The sequence below is a fragment of the Anastrepha ludens genome, chromosome X (genome assembly GCF_028408465.1).
Source record: "Anastrepha ludens isolate Willacy chromosome X, idAnaLude1.1, whole genome shotgun sequence".
Classification (NCBI taxonomy): domain Eukaryota; kingdom Metazoa; phylum Arthropoda; class Insecta; order Diptera; family Tephritidae; genus Anastrepha; species Anastrepha ludens.
The window spans coordinates 47,051,712-47,068,144 of NC_071503.1; the positions used below are offsets into that span (position 1 = coordinate 47,051,712).

A 16,433-nucleotide genomic window follows, 5' to 3' on the forward strand; every position below is an offset into this window, starting at 1 on the left:
GTTGTAGGTGACTTCAATGCACATCACGATCCTTGACATTCAAGCCTGCCAAATGATCGTAGGGGACAGCAACTGGCAGAGCAGATAGGCGATTCGACATTCAGCACAGTGAACGACGACGCCCCCACCAGGGTAGTGGGCGATTGCGGCAGCTCGCTTGACCTAACAATAGCTAGCGCGGGTCTGATAAATAGCATAACGTGGCGACCTATGCTATCGCTTGCATCAGACCACTTGCCCATTATCGTTTCGATTGAGAGACCTGCCAACTTTGTTTCCGCGAATCACCGGTCCTACTTTAACTTTAAAAAAGCTAATTTGCCCGGCTTCACGGAATTTACCGAGGACACCTTCGCCGCTCTTCCCATCCCCACCGATGTGCGCGTAGGCGAACGCGCATTCCGCAAGATGCTCACAGCTGCTGCGGCTCGCTTCATTCCAGCTGAAAGTTTTAGCCAGTTTAGCAAACGAGCGTGACCACCTACGCCAAGCCGATCCCGGGGATCCCCGCATAAGGGATCGCAATTTGGAGATCCGGCAACTGGTAAATCTACATAAGCGGACCAAATGGGTTTAGCACCTGAAGACCTGTAACCTCACCTCTGGGGTGAGCAAGCTTTGGTCCACCGTTAGGTCCCTGTCGAGCCCGACGAAGCTCAACGACAAGGTGGCTATCACCTTCAACGGTTGCACTTCGTCGGACCCGAAGAGATGCGCGAGCTATTTTAGCCGGCTTTTCATACCGCATCCTCTGGGCGACAGAACCAATCGTCGTGCTACCAGAATGCTGCACAAACTGACAAACGACAGTGCGCCACTTACTTTCTCCGGTGGTGAGGTTCAGGGGGCCATCAACAAATCGAAGTCATCGAAAGCCATTGGCCCTGACGGATTAAACGCGCTGATGCTGAAGCATCTTGGACCTCTGGGAGTAGGATTCCTCACTAGGGTCTTCAATCTGTCCCTGGCAACTCTCATCATCCCTGACAAGTGGAAAGCAGGGAGAGTGGTCCCACTACTGAAACCTGGGAAACCCGCCAACCAAGGGGAATCTTATCGGCCGATAACTCTCCTTTCCCCAGTAGTGAAGACACTTGAAGCCCTCTTACTCCCACTCTACACGAAACACGTGGTCCCAGCCCCACATCAGCACGGATTCCGACGAGTGCACAGCACCACCACGGCACTCACCGCCATAAACGCCAAAACCGCCCCTGCGAGAGGACTGTCCTGGTAGCGTTGGACCTGAAGAAGGCTTTCGATACAGTCAGCCATTCCACGCTACTAGATGATATTTATCAGTCGACACTCCCGCCAGGGCTGAAGAGGTGGTCCGCAAACTATCTGAGCGGTCGGCACTCGTCAGTGATTTTTCGAGATCAAACATCAAAGCAGAGGAAGATTAAACAAGGTGTACCGCAGGGTGGTGTCCTTTCTCCCTTGCTGTTCAACTTCTACATCTCTAAGCACCCCCAACCACCAGCGGGAGTTTCCCTGATCTCATACGCTGACGACTGCACGATAATGGCGTTGGGCAATGACATTGATGGCCTGTGTTCCAAAGTGAACAACTACCTCACCGACCTTTCTCGCTTTTTCACTGCGAGGAATCTCCAACTTTCCGCCACCAAGTCCACGGCGACCCTCTTTACCACCTGGACAAAGGAGATCAAGCTGTCCCTTAAGGGAAAAGTCGACGACACACCAATTCCGACGGTAAATAACCCTAAACTTTTGGGTGTAACCTTTGATAGGTTGCTCTCCTTCTCTGCGCACACAACCGCAATTGCCACTAAAGTCCGAAACCGCAACAAGGTCCTCAAATCGCTTGCCGGCAGCACTTGGGGCAAAGACAAAGAACTGTTGCTTTCGACATTTAAGGCAATTGGTCGGCCGGTTCTGAACTATGCTGCGCCTGTTTGGTCGCCTGGAACTAGTGACACGCAGTGGATAAAGCTACAGATTTGTCAAAATACAGCCATTCGGACAGCGACCGGTTGGCTCCTGATGTCTCCCATCCAACACCTACATAACGAGGCACAAATGCTCCCAATAGTGGAGCACAACAAACTGCTCAGCAAGCAGTTCCTGCTTGGATGTTATCGCAGGTTTCACCCCTGCAGACATCTGCTTGAGCCTGAGCGGCCTCCCAGGCACGTCAGGAGACACCTCTTAGACTACGTTGACGAAATCCAGGACAAAACTGACCGCAGCCTACTGGACCGGACAGTATTGAGACAGTCAATAAACGACATCCACCGGGAGACCGTCACCACCTTCATGAACTCCCGTCCCGTGAATGCCGTAATCGGAGTCCAACCACCAACTATTGCAGACGAAGAGCTCCAGCTTCCCCGTGAGACCCGTGTAACACTGGCACAACTACGTTCTGGATACTGTAGCTGGTTAAATTCCTACATATCCAGAATCAACCCCAACATTCCAAACACATGTCCGGCATGTGAAGGTACCCCGCACGACACTAACCACCTATTCACATGCCCCCTAAAACCGATTCATCTAACACCCCTCTCCCTCTGGACCCAACTTGTCGAAACAGCATTTTTCCTGGGCCTACCCCTAGATGAGCTAGACGAAGATGACCGGTGATATGCCTACACTGACAGGGCTACCAATGCTGTTAAAACAACACCAACAACCATTACCCGTTATCTTTCCTCAAGAGAGAAGGACAGGAGTGTTCTTTGGATAAAAGCCGTAGTCTGGCCGTATTTGGTTGATTCAATGGAACTACAAAAATCTCTCCAAGCTTCTGTCTGAGCTTCTTTGATTTCTTTTATGTATTCCCTAAGGGGGCAACTTTGTAGGGTTTGAAGTACTTGTGTTTGTAGCAGATGTTGAAGGTTTTTCTTCTCATTTTTCTAAGTTTACTTAAATCTTCATTCCACCAGGTGGGATAAGTGTTTTTGCCATATGTGGCAGGACATGAAGTTTCAAGTCCTTTCGTCAACGAAGCTTTGAAAGCTCTTCCTTTCTCATTTAAGTCTTCACTTGACGTTATGGTTTTATTTATGGGTTGAAGTTTAGACTGGGTTATTCTACGGAATATGTTTGTTCTTCTAGGGTTTCTATAGGGGGTCGGTATCTCAAGCTTGATGATATTGAAGAGAATCCAACTACTATCCAAGGATTTCTTGTCGGATACCCTCCAGTTTGTGACTATTTGGGAGTGGTTATTTGTGCATAAAGTAACGTGTAATACCTCTTCCCAGCCTTGAAAGTTTCCCGAGCTCGGAAAAGAGAAGGTGGGGGTGGTCCCTACATTACATATGTCGAGATTGGTGCTTAATAAGAAATCAAAAAGTGACTCACCTTTATCATTCGTTTCCGAACTGCCCCCTCAACAGTTGGTATGTATTGTTAAGTGATGATAAGAACCGAGCCACTTCGTCTGGCGGCGCTGGTCTATCATGTGGCATGTATACTGATGCCAGGTATATTGCCGACTTCTGCCACTCCACCTTCACTGCTGTAAAATCAGGAGTACTAAAATTAGAATACAGAAAACCTTTTATGTGCTTTTTAGTAATTATGCATAATCGGGGCTTACCGTCTGATTTAGCATAATATATGATAATGTTGTTGTTGTTTTGGAATCCTTTAATCCCAGTGCCTGGGTTAGTTCGTGTATGAGTCCGATGTCGATGTTCCCCTCCCTGAGGAAAATATCCAAATTCTCTGTAACACATTTCGAGTGCTGCAGATTAACCCGTATGGCTTTAGACATCGGGTTGGTTGTCGTCTTCAGCTAGGTAGAGCTTTTCTAGTTTACTAGCTGTATGTTATTGTCGACATCTGCTAGATCGTCTTCATTTTAATTGCTGTCTGGTTTGAATATTTTCAGTTTGACCTTTCCCAGACCAAACCGCATTCTGTTGTCAGATTTTCTGAGTACTGGTAAGCCCTCATCGTTAATGAAGACGATTCAATACGGCCAAATGTGACCAAATACTGATGGCGCTTGGGAGTATGAATGTGCCGAATTATCTGATAAAGCTAATTGCTTTATACTTTGATAAGAGAACTATGGTATAATATAGACGTAGGCCTCAAAAGCTATAAGGTAACTGAAGGAGTTCCTCAAGGCTCTGTACTAGGCCCGGCTCTGTGGATATCATATATGATGGAGTGCTACGCGTTGAACAGTACGAACATGCAAGCATTGTTGAGTATGCAGATGACTTAGCTGTGGTAGTCGTAGAGAAAACGCTAAAAGAGGTCTGACGATGGGTAGAGAACACCATCAACAAAATTAAGCAATGGTCGTAAACGTCTGGGCTGAGCATAAGACCGAAGTGGTTCTCATAAGTTCTAGACGAAAAGTTGAAAACCTTCAAATAAAGGTTGGTGGTCACAATATAACATCAACAGATACCATAAAATATTTAGGGGTAATGATCGACAGAAGGCTCAATTTTAAAAAGCATCTGGAATACGCAAGCTCCAAAGGTGCAAAATCCTGCGCGACTGATGCCCAATGTGGGTGGACCAAGACAACATATGAAAATATTGTTAGCAAGCGTCTACAGCTCGATCCTATTTTACGCTGTGGAAGTGTCGGGTGACGTAGTGAAATATCCAAGCTATTTGAGGCAGGCTAAACGGGTGTACAGATTATGCAATGTCAGAATCATTAGACGCTATAGGACCATATCTGACGAAGCAGCAGGGGTAATAGCAGGCAGAATCCCCCTCGATACAAAGGTAAAATGCATGAAACCAAAATAAAAGCACGCAAAAAACGCGAAGGTATCTGGTAACAAAACCTCATTTTTTAACTGGGCATGGCTGTTTCAGGCAGTATTTGCACAAATACATGCACACAGACTCCCCATTTTGCCTATACTGACACGAATAATATGAAACTCCTGAGCATGCCCTGTTAGATTTGATGGGGAACAAAGCATGTGGCGCTCAAATATCGGCGAGAGCATGACAGCTGCTAGTACAATATATGCTAAAATCTGAAGAAACGTGGAACAATGGTTGTAACGTAGCCTCAACAATTATGCGAAGGCTGAGACATGATGATAACGAATGCAGACAAGTGAATAAACAGATCCTGCAACTTCGAAGGGATATCTCAACTGGTAATACCGAAGAAAAAGAGCAGAACAGCGAGGCGATGGGGTGGTTTAGTCCGCAGGCCCTACGAAACTAAGTTCAAAAGACCGGGGAATACCGCATGTGAATCGAGCATACATATGAGTCGGCTCATAGTATCTTTAGAAGATTCCGGTCAGGTCCGCATAAAAAAAAAACAAATTAATGAGATCTCAGAAAATCTCAAAAAAAAATCTGACTTAAAACAAAACACAGGGCACCATCACACGAGAACAGTGGTAGTAAATAATAATAATACACTCTAGTAACCCAGTTAGTTCTGGTAAAAGTAAATAAACAACCGCAAATTGTTCGAACAACAATTTCAAAAGAATAGGCGAAATACTTCTGTGTGCACACAATCTTATGCACGATTTTTGTTATAAATAATCAACGGTACAATATCTTTGCTCGCTGACTACGCAATTTCTTCGCAACAATTAGAATACGCATTTAAATTCATCCACACAAGAAATTTGAAATGTGTGCATACAAGCGACTATGCAAAATACTCCTGTGTCTGTGCCCATATTTCTAACATTTTTTTCTAAAGTACTTAAGATTCTCACTCCGACAGCATAATATGAATATAATTATGTATACTAAGTCTTGCCATAAATTCTCTGTGCAGCAATCTTGTTCCAAATATTTCTACTCAGGACTGGTATTGAATCCAACCCTGGGCCAGAGGTATTCCATTGCTGCGTATGCCATAAACGGCTCCACCCGAACTCCACCTCGGTTAGGTGCAATAAGTGCAACGGTTGGAGCCACCTTAAGACCTGTTCGGGCCTTAAGACACATAGAGAGTGGTCCACATGGTATGTGGCCACGTGTTGCTCCCGCCACCAGGCGTCCGATGCTTCAACGCAGCTTTTGGTCCCCGCAGTCTGTTCCTGTGTCAGACTAGAATACCTCGGAACCTGGCATCAATCAAATGCAGTTTCTGCAATGGTTGGTGCCACTTTCGGAGATGCTTAGGCCTGCGCACCACCCGTGAGTGGACAACTGACTACGTTGCCCCCTGCCGCAGAGCTCTGCACCCGAAACCATTTGTATTCATTTATTATCTTCTAAACTGTTTTATATTGTTTTATTTTAACATGTCTGGCACTACTCCTCCTTTTCAAATAACCAGTATAGGAGAATTGTTGGTCAATTTTAAAAATTTTGAAATCAAATAACTTAAAAACTACAACCCTCCTAATGGTGAGGTTTCCACTTTTAGAATAAAGCATACCCCCTCTAACCCTCGTATATCACTTTTTTTAAATCACGGCCAACCAGATAGTGAAGATCCCGAAGACACTTTGAAGGTAAAGAATAGCATAACTATTGGGTCGGATTTGCTATTAAGTAACATAAGCAATTTTAGGGAAACTAAAGGGTTTTCCAATAAGAGGTGTTATTCCCGTAAAAGATCAATGGTCTTGTTGCTTGTATGGCACGTAGTGCCATGTTGTTGAAAATAAACGTTATCCAGATCAATACCACCCAATTTCGGCCATAAAAAATCGTTAATCATCTCTCGATAGCTCAATCCATTCACGGTAACTGTTGCTCCAGCTTCATTTTCGAAAAAGTACGGTCCAATGCCTCCGCCGGACCATAAGCCGCACCAAACAGTCCCACGTCGAGGATAGAAAGGCTTTTCAACAAGAACTCTTGGATTTTATGAGCCCCAGATCCGACCATTTTGCTTGCTGATGAAGCCACCGAGGTGGAAATGGGCCTCATCGATCAAGATGATTTTGGATGGAATTCCGGATCTTTTTCATGCACTTCAACGACCCAATCAGCAAAACCATGACGTTGTTGATGATCGGCCGGCTTGAGTTCTTGTGTTAACTGGACTTTATAACTTTATAAAATACGGTGTTATGACGTTTGTGGAATGCCTAATTCCAAAGAACGACGAGGAATGGACAAACCTGGGTTTTCTTCAACACTTTCGGCTACAACAGCAATATTTTCGGCTGTTCTTGAGCGACGTGCACGGGTTTTATTCTTCACATCACTAACTTGTCCCAACAGCTCGAATTTTTTCACCAATATCTGTATTGCGGTCCGACAAGGTGCTTCACGATGACCCAAAAATGAGTTTTACGAACCATCTTTGCCAAATTTTCACCATTAGCATATAGTGAATTTTAATAATTTCAATGCGTTGTTTAAGCGTGTATCGCTCCATTTTTATTAAGGGTATAGTTTCTACTTGTCAAATATCAAAAAATGACAGCTTCTAAAGTGACATCTACCGAAAGAGCGGGCTATTCAAAATAACACATGTTATAGGAAAACCCTATATAATGACTTATTTAATGAAAGTTGGTTGAGATGTTAGGGAGTGATTCAGAAACAATCTTACAACTCCCATTTATTCTGGAAATAACAGTATAAACAAGTTATACATATTTTTCTACACTTGACTTAAATTCACTAAATATACACTCACATACATGTTTTTACTTATTTTTATACCTATAATCGAAATATTTTAATGAAAATTAAATGCAAATGCATTTACCCATATTACCAATTTCCAATTTTAAACACGAATGGGAATTCATTGGAATTGACAACAGTATAGTGTTGCCGGATCCTGCACATGAAAATAAAAGAATTAACAAAAATCAAGTATAGGGTTATTCAATAGGTGCGCTTCAACTTTTTTCCGATAGGGAGGCCGAACGACGCAATATTTTTTATTTTTCGCTTGTCATTTGTAAACTTCATTAGTATACATTTCATCATGGAACGCTACACACTTGAGCAACGATTGCAAATCGTGCAAATTTTTTATGAAAATAATCGTTCTGTTGCTGCTACTTTAAGAGCATTACGGCCATTTTACGGTCCATTTAACAAGCCGTCCCGTTTTGGGGTTATGTGAAGTCATTGGTCTACAGTAACAAGCCGGCGACGATTTGTGAGCTCAGTGCCAATATTGAACGCGAAATTGCTGGAATTTCGGCCGATTTATGCAAAAGAGTGGTCGAAAATTGGGTTCAACGATTGGACTTCGTTAAACGTGCACGCGGTGGTCATGCAAAAGAAATCGAATTTCATACTTAAATGTATATGTTCAAACTCGATAATAAAAAAAAATTAGTTAAAAAAGTCAAACCGCTTGTGTTTTATTCAAAAAAGTTCAAAAGTTGAAGCGCTCTTACTGAAAACCCCTATATTTCAATTCAGTGTTGATGATGACGATTGGGTTATTGTGCCTCTTTACTACACACACGCGAATGACGTTGTTGTTGTTGTAGCAGCATAAACATTCCCCGTGCATATACGAGGAATGCTGCTAAAGTGACAGTCCTTGGCCGGATATAAATCCGAGTCGTTTCGGTTACGTAGAAACGACTGCCGTAGGAACGACGTTATAATTTTTGGTTCAATGGTTTTAACGTGGAAAGGAGTTCTACGCAAAAATACTATGGATGCCGAAGCCGGAGTTGAACTGATGAGTGTTTTTGTTTTGAACAGCAACCGAAGGCCGACCACGCGGAAAGGAGTTCCACGCAAAAAAACTGTGGATAGTTTAGCCGGAGCTGGACTGATGGGGGTTATTTTTTGGGGGTTGGCTTTCCATTATTGCTACCACGAAAAAAGTTGCTGTCTAAGTGCGTGGACCGAATTTAAAATTCTAGCACCCAAATGTTGTCCAAACATATATCAGACTTTTAATTTATAGTACTTTTTATAAATTACCATTAAGAATTAATAGCAATATTTAATGTTAAAAATGCTTCTAGTTTGTATAACCTTGAAAAAATGCCCTAATACAGACGCTTATTTTACTTAAATACAAACACAGAAAAGTAAAAATATTCACTCATGAACACGTTTTATTAAAGACCCGATTCAAAGCTACTTCTCTTACTCAACAATACTACGAATTTTATTAAAATTCTATTATTACAAATGATCTTCCAAACGCTTGTAATACAGTACAAAATAAATTTGCGGGACGAACTATCAAAGGAACGATAGTGAGAAAAGCATAAAAATCGAAGCAAGAAAACCCCCAGTCAACCAACAATGAGGTTAAGTAAACCTTTTGTGGTTTTTAAAGGAGTTAAATTGACCTAATGAGTTGGTGCGTGACTACCATTCGGAAACACCCAAAAAGGGTGTACTTGCCAATTATATATCTCCTTCTTAATCGGCGTATCCCTGCTGGATGTTCGCGATTACATACAAGCGTTATTTTGACCTTAGGTCATGTTATTAATGATGTCATTATATTTGTGTCTGTTTCTCGCTGCCACTGCACTATGGGGATTTTTGTAATTTTTTTGGCATAAATCACAAATTCAAAGATTATGACTTAAATTTTTGCAGGTGAATCACGTAGATTAAAGTAGAATTTCGGTTTTTGTTTATTTTTTCATTCGATTACGCCTACACCTCCGCCCTGAACATGATCTCTAAAATAATTTGACAATTTATAGTAAATTTGTGTTTCCATATATTTCATTTATTTCGCGAATTTGTGCATTCTGAAACAAAAAGTATTTATTTAAAAATAATTAAATTATTTCTTTGTTTTTATATTAAATTTGTCTGGGTGGATAATTCCCTTCCAAAATAGCTTAGGTACATTTTTAAACTGCATATATGTGTTCTAAGAAGAAAGAAAAATATTACGTAACTTACAAACAGCTTATTGAGACTACTTACTACCAATATGAACTTAGTTTTCTTCTATTTCAATATATTCTTCGTCAGAAGTAATCACATCAAGTTCAACATCTTCGTCATATTCTTCATCTCCGTTCTGATCTACATGATCTTCTTCATCTTCTTCCTGATAATCTTTGTCATTATTTGTTAAAATATTTAAAGGTGGCGATTGAAGCAGCGTGAAAACTTCTTTTGGTATGTCTTTCTTTTTATTTTTGTTTTGTCGTTCTTTTAAAAAGGTAGTGGACAAAAATGGGTCCGAAGTATCTAAGGCTCTGTTAAAAACATCTGTCACATTATCCAGCCGACTGCATTTTCTTGCATGCCCCCTTCTATCGCTCTTATAAAACTTATTTCGGGATTCGGATGCATGTTCCCCAAGACAGCCAACAGGAACCAAGGAGTTTTCTATTATTTGATGACCATGTACTAGTACCTTGTGAACAGTAGGAGACATAGGATACCTTTCCACAAAAGGTTTCAAACTTGCTTGAGTTAATTTCATGCTCACAGAAAATGCTCACTAAAATTATATAGAAGTTTTTCAGTAATTGTTCTTCAACATTTAAAATTGAGGCTAATAAGGTTGCGTCAGAAAATGCCCTCCTTGCTGTGTTGCCATCATTGGAGTTTCCGCTGCCGTTTGGAATAGGCTTGTCTACATTGAGGCTCATTTCCTTTAAAAGTGTCCTTTGTATTAATTGTTTTCGAGTTATTAATTGAGGTTTATCGCAATCTTTAACGTGCCACTTTTTCATCTCGACTATATATGAAAGTTTCAACACAAACTCGAAAAAGCGGATCCAAGCATGCAAAGGGCTGATTCCATATTGAAGGGCATGTGTTTTGGCCTTGAAAACTTCTGAAGTAATATCTTTAATATTAAGTAATTGTGTTGGCTTTGCTCCGCAGATGGGGCAAGACTGGCATGAGTTGCATCCCGACAATATATTTAAAACTTTCCCATCAATTAAGGTCATTTGTCCTAAATATTCCACAAATATCTTTTTACCATTATACCGGTACATATATTATATGATTTCAGATTTCGAATTTCAGTATCCAAGTACTCTTTTTCTGTTAGAATGAGAGCATGACTTTCCTTGATGAATTCAATATTCAATGGCCGACAAAACCGAACCGAATGGGGTGCTTTATTGACCCAAATAATTTGATCGGTCTCATTAATCAGTTTTAAAGAAATAATTGTTGTTACGAACAATGAATAATCAGACACATTACCATGGTCTTGAAAACGCTGCTTGTACATACTGTGCCCGGTCGAACCATCATATCCATAACTGAAAATTAATTTGCAATGTGTCACGTTTGGAAGTATACCTAGGACCTCATGTTGCATTTCAAGGATGCGGGTAGTTGTATGGTCCAAAAGTTGTTGTAAAGGAACTTGTGCCTTATCTTCAAAATATTGAATGCCGTCTGGTCTTAGCTTTAATTTGGAACTAGACAAATCCTTATAGGGCGGATATATATCATAACCATGTATTTTTGCATTTTGTTTTATATTATTATATTGCTCTTTTGTAAATCCGTTTTCTAACAAAAATGCTAAAGCACTGTCAGCTGACATTTGTTGGGGCTCAGACGAAAAAAGTTTCCTTTTCATTTTACAAATATCTTTGCTTTTTGCCGCAGCTTTTAAAATAGCAACCATATCTTTCTCTTCTGATTTTTTAGCTGAAACTGTAGCAGCATGTAAAAGCAAGGGCAACGAGTTTTCGTGTTCTTGCGAAAGTTCTTTTGCAAACTTCCGTTTTAGTCGGGAGCTAGCATTCTCGTAGTCCACTTTTGGACGGCCAACTTTATTTTCGGATATACGATTAATTTCGGTGTTGTTTACTAGGCTTTTATCAAGCCATTCTGAATGTTTTTTTCTAAATCTTGACATAACTCGATGACAATGGGCCAGTTTTTTTCAAAATATTTGACAAAAGCTCGTACTTTTTTATTAATTTGGGCTACCTTAGATTCATTCAGACTTTCACCAATTTTTTTTAATATATGCTGCTTAACTGCGACCTCTGCCCGATTATTTTTGATATAAATATCTAGCAGCTCTACATTTCCGAACGTATATCCCTCTGTAAAAGGCGATTTTATCAAAAAGGGGCAAATTTGTGCAAACAAAGTTAGTTACATATTATTGTGGACGTTTTAGTAAGTAACTCTACATTTAAAACTCTGTGCACTTCTGTGCGCCTTGGAAGTTCTATTATACGAAACGCACCTATACTTGTTAAGACTAATTGAAATAATACATATGAATAAAACACGATATACAAAATCTAAACCACACATAATTGAAAAAATTTTACTAAAATATAATCTTATATACCTGGACTATGACCTTCCATCATTTAAATTTGGATTCTTTGTTTTATTTGGATAACTCGAGCAATCAAACTTTTTGCAATGTATTCCACCAAACTGTGCACAAAGCGAACACGATAATCAGCTGACTTTGAAGGCGTACCGTTCAATCAATGTGACCGTAAAAAATTTTAACGACTAATTTCTCAAATAATTAGGGTATGGTAAAAATAAAAATAAAGCTTATTTTAAAATACAGGATACTTTTTTTTTTAATATATGCCAAAAAAAACGCCAAAATCCCCATAGTGCACTGTGAACTCGCCGTTTTGAGACCTGTCCTCTTTGTCCTTAAATTGTTCCTTGTATCAGCAGTTTTAAAAGATAGTATTTGTCTCCTCTCGTTATGTGTCCGAAATAAGCGACTTTTCTTCTTTTCATATCCATTAGCATGCTCTCAGAGGTTTGCATTCCATTTTGCACTATGTCATTTAATTTTTTATCAGTCCAGCTTGTGCTCATCATTTCTCTATAGCTCCACATTTCGAAGGACTCTAGGCGGTGTATGCTTATGGTTTTAAACGTCCAGGCCACGCATCCATATAAGACTAACAACCCCCTATGGTTAGTCTCGCATAGGAATAGTCTCTGCTCCATTTATTTACAATAAATTTATTTTTATCATTATTTATATTTAGTCTTTGCTGTGTTTTTCCACTTTGTTTATAATGGATAGTTTGGAGATCCTGGATATTGTTACTACCGTTGTATCGTCTGCGTAGCGAATGTTATTTATATATCCCATTAACTTTAATACCTATTTCTACGTCATTTATAGCTTCTTCAAATATTTTTTCTGCCTACACGTTAAATGATAGTGGCGATGGAATGCAACCTTGTCTCCCCCATCTCTAGATTTTTGTCTCTCTTGTGGTGTTGTCTCCGAATCTACTTTCTGTAGTCTGATTCCAATATATGTATTTGTTTGTGTCCAAATCTTTCATTATTTAATTAACTTGATATGTTGTATTTCGTCGAAGGATTTCTCGTAGTCTATAAAACACTTGCAGATATCTTGATTGGCGACCTATGATTTCTGTGTAAACATTGGAAGGCTAAATATTGCTTCTCTGGTCCCAAACCCTTTCCTAAAGCCAAATTGTGTTGTTCCCATAAAGGCCTCGCATTTCTAATTAATTCTGTTATGAATAATTTTTAGAAAATTTTTTAGCGGATAGCTCATTGAACTTATTAGCCGATAATTCCTGCATTGTTTTGCATTAGTCTTTTTTTGTATCACAATAAACGTGGATTTTTATCATGACCTCGGATATTTAGCAGTTTCATATATGTGGTTAAACACTTTCATTAGGGTTGGCATTCCACTGTCATCTATAAGTTTGAGAGCATCAGCTGAAATTTCGTTGTTGATTTTTTTGGTTTTCATAATTTTATCGAATTTTTTTTCAGACAGTTATTTTAAGTAATGGATCATCTGTTGAGTGGCTTATGCTAATATTTTCATCTCTTGAATCGTCTTTGAATAATTCAAGGACATATTGTACCCTAAATATTGTGTTTTTTGTTTTCGTCTGTTATAATTTTGTCGTTTGTATCGTAAAATGTATTAATTGCATTGTATATTCTCAGGTTACATATTTCCTTTAGTTTTCTGTGTAGGTTAAAACTCTCATGTAACTTTTCCAATCGCTCTTTATGCTCACATTGGTTGTTTCCCGTTGGCTTATCCCATACATTGGTTTCTTGCGTCTCTTATTTCCTTGTTTCTTCGTTTATATTCGTCAATGTTTATGTTCCGATATTTCGTCTGTTATAACTTTGTCGTTTGTATCGTATAATGTATTAATTGCATTGTATCTTCTCAGGTTACATATTTCCTTTAGTTTTCTGTGTAGGTTAAAACTATCATGTAATTTTTCCATCCATTGGTTTCTTGCGCCTCTTATTTCCTTGTTTCTTCGTTTATATTGGTTAATGTTTATGTTCCGATATTTCCTTCTCTCATTCATCGAGCTCAAAACATCATCATTCACCCATTTTTCTTTGGTTACATTAATTTTTGTTCCTAGTGTATTAGTTTTTAGTATTCTTATTTTGTCAGCAATATTATTCCAGCATTCAATAGTATTTTCACCAGTATTGCAACTTGTCAATAATCCATTCAGTTTGTTTTGGAAGTCATTCTATTATCGTCGTTTTCGATTTTTTGTAAATCGATATGTGATTTTTTCTGTTTTGTTTTCCGTGATGTTAATCGGATTCGTTATGATCAGAAGGAACGCCTGGTGGTGTTTTAGCACGTATCATAGATGATTTAAATCTTTTGTTAATCAAGATGTGGTCAATTTGATTACGTTTTATATTTTTCATTCTATCTTGTGGTGATATCCATATGTACAGCGGTCTCTCTGGCAATTTGTAATACGTATAACCAATGATGAATTCTTCTTCTTGACAAAATTGCACTAGTCTATTTCCTCTTTCATTTCTATCTCCTAGACCGAATTTTCCTGTCACATTTTGTGTTTCCTCTTTTCCTACTTTTGCGCTGAAGTCACCCATGATTATATTTATATCATGTTTCTTAGTCATCATTAGAATTTTTTTAAGGTCATTATAAAAACTTTCAATCTCGTCATCAGCACAGTCAGCATTGGGAGTATATACTTGGATAATATTTAAATCAATTGGCTTTGTTTTTAATTTTAGGATCGCTATTTTGTCAGAGTATGGAATAAATTCGTTAACTTTCCCACAATGCTTTTTCGCGATCATAATGCCTACTCCTCTTCTATGTCTTGAAGAGTCATGTCCTGAGTAGTATGCAGCCGTTTGGTAGCCACCATGTTTCGCTTATACCGAGAAAGTCAAGTTTTAGTCTGTTAAATTCATTAATTGTGTTGTCTATTTACCTGATTCGTATAAACTTCGTACATTCCATGTCGCAATTTTTAAGCTCCTTAAGTGTTTCATAATGTATTTACTCCTATTACTTGTGTGTTGTTTGTATGTAATTGTCATGGGAGAGCGCACCTTCACTGATTTACCGTTGCCTTCTGAAGGAATATTAATTTCAATTGTTTTTGACTGCTAACATCCTAATTTTTGTGTTTTTGCCTTTAAATGTCTTATATTGTTAAAGTTAAAGTTTTATTTATTAACTTTTATTTAAAAAAAACCGGCGGACTTGCGTCCGCTTTCGTCTTTATTGGTTTGAATTAAACTTAAGATTAATTACAAAAATTTCTTTGACTTCAAATTATACCTATAATATTATGGTCTACACGTCACGTTGCTCTTGCATGTGCTCTCTTAATTGATTATTGCTGACTTACCTATATTTTGGCAATTGCTGCTGACTGTTGTTTACTTGGCTTTTGTCAACAGCTCATGAATCGTCAGCAATTCTTCGGTTGCTCGTGCGGAGTTATTGACCGTTGCTAATGGTCAACTTGTTGGGCTGTTGTAAGCTATTGTGTTAACTTATACACAGGGCATTGTTTACTCGTATATTATTAGCTGTCGTCTAGGCCCAAATTGAATTTTTCGTTATCTCTTATACAATTAATACATTTGTTTTCGGGGTCGTATTTGCACTTGCTTGTTTTATGTTTTCCAAAGCATATGCTTCATGTTTCGTCGTTACATACATACTTGTGATTTGTGATTGTATCTTTTACATTTAAAGCACATCGTCATGTCAACTCCGTCATATACTTTGCATTTTTTTCACCCAATACTGACTTTTTCAATTTTTAGGGCGCTCGAGATATGTCCTTCATCCACTTCCAGTATGGTATTGTAATAGGTTTTGTTATTTTTTTGGACCGCGTATGATTTCAAGACTTTAATTTCATCTTGCTCCATACATTTGTTTTGCTCTTCAAACATTCTAATAAATCTTCATTATTCTTTTCGAAAGACATACCTGTTATCATCAGTTTTGGCTTAAGTGGTCGGGGGATCTTAATCTCGTATTGGTCACTTAAAGTTTTTTCCATTATTGCTTTAATTTTATTTCTTTCCTCATTATTCACACTATTAATTATCATAGTCCCATTTTGACGTGTTTTTATGTCAGCAAAGTTTAGCTCTTTAGGGTTAATTTTATTATTCAAGTCTTGTTTTGTTTTATCACTTGTTTGTTTTGTTTTTGGTTTTATTATAATAGGCACACGTTTTTTTAATTCTGGTATATCCTTTGTTTTTTTCGGGTCATTGTTGAGTTTTAACACGTTTGCGTATGTTTTATTGCTTTTTTCCACATT

The 16,433-nt window shown here is 38.9% G+C and overlaps 1 protein-coding gene across 7 annotated transcripts in view; it reads right to left on the reverse strand.

Moving 5' to 3' along the window:
- The window catches only part of LOC128870451 (carnitine O-palmitoyltransferase 2, mitochondrial), an 86,146-nt gene that overhangs the window by 28,828 nt on the left and 40,885 nt on the right, over nucleotides 1-16,433 (reverse strand). Inside the window, exons 1-2 of one of the 7 annotated variants that reach the window (XM_054113116.1) lie at nucleotides 3,572-3,669; nucleotides 3,334-3,507 (exon numbers count right to left, since the gene is read on the reverse strand). The exons of 4 other annotated variants lie outside the window; for them this stretch is intronic. The gene's annotated coding sequence lies outside the window, so the exon portion shown is untranslated. Of the gene's footprint in view, nucleotides 1-3,333; nucleotides 3,508-3,571; nucleotides 3,678-16,433 lie in introns of those variants that run through there. 2 more of the 7 variants (XM_054113114.1, XM_054113113.1) reach the window with 2 other exon arrangements.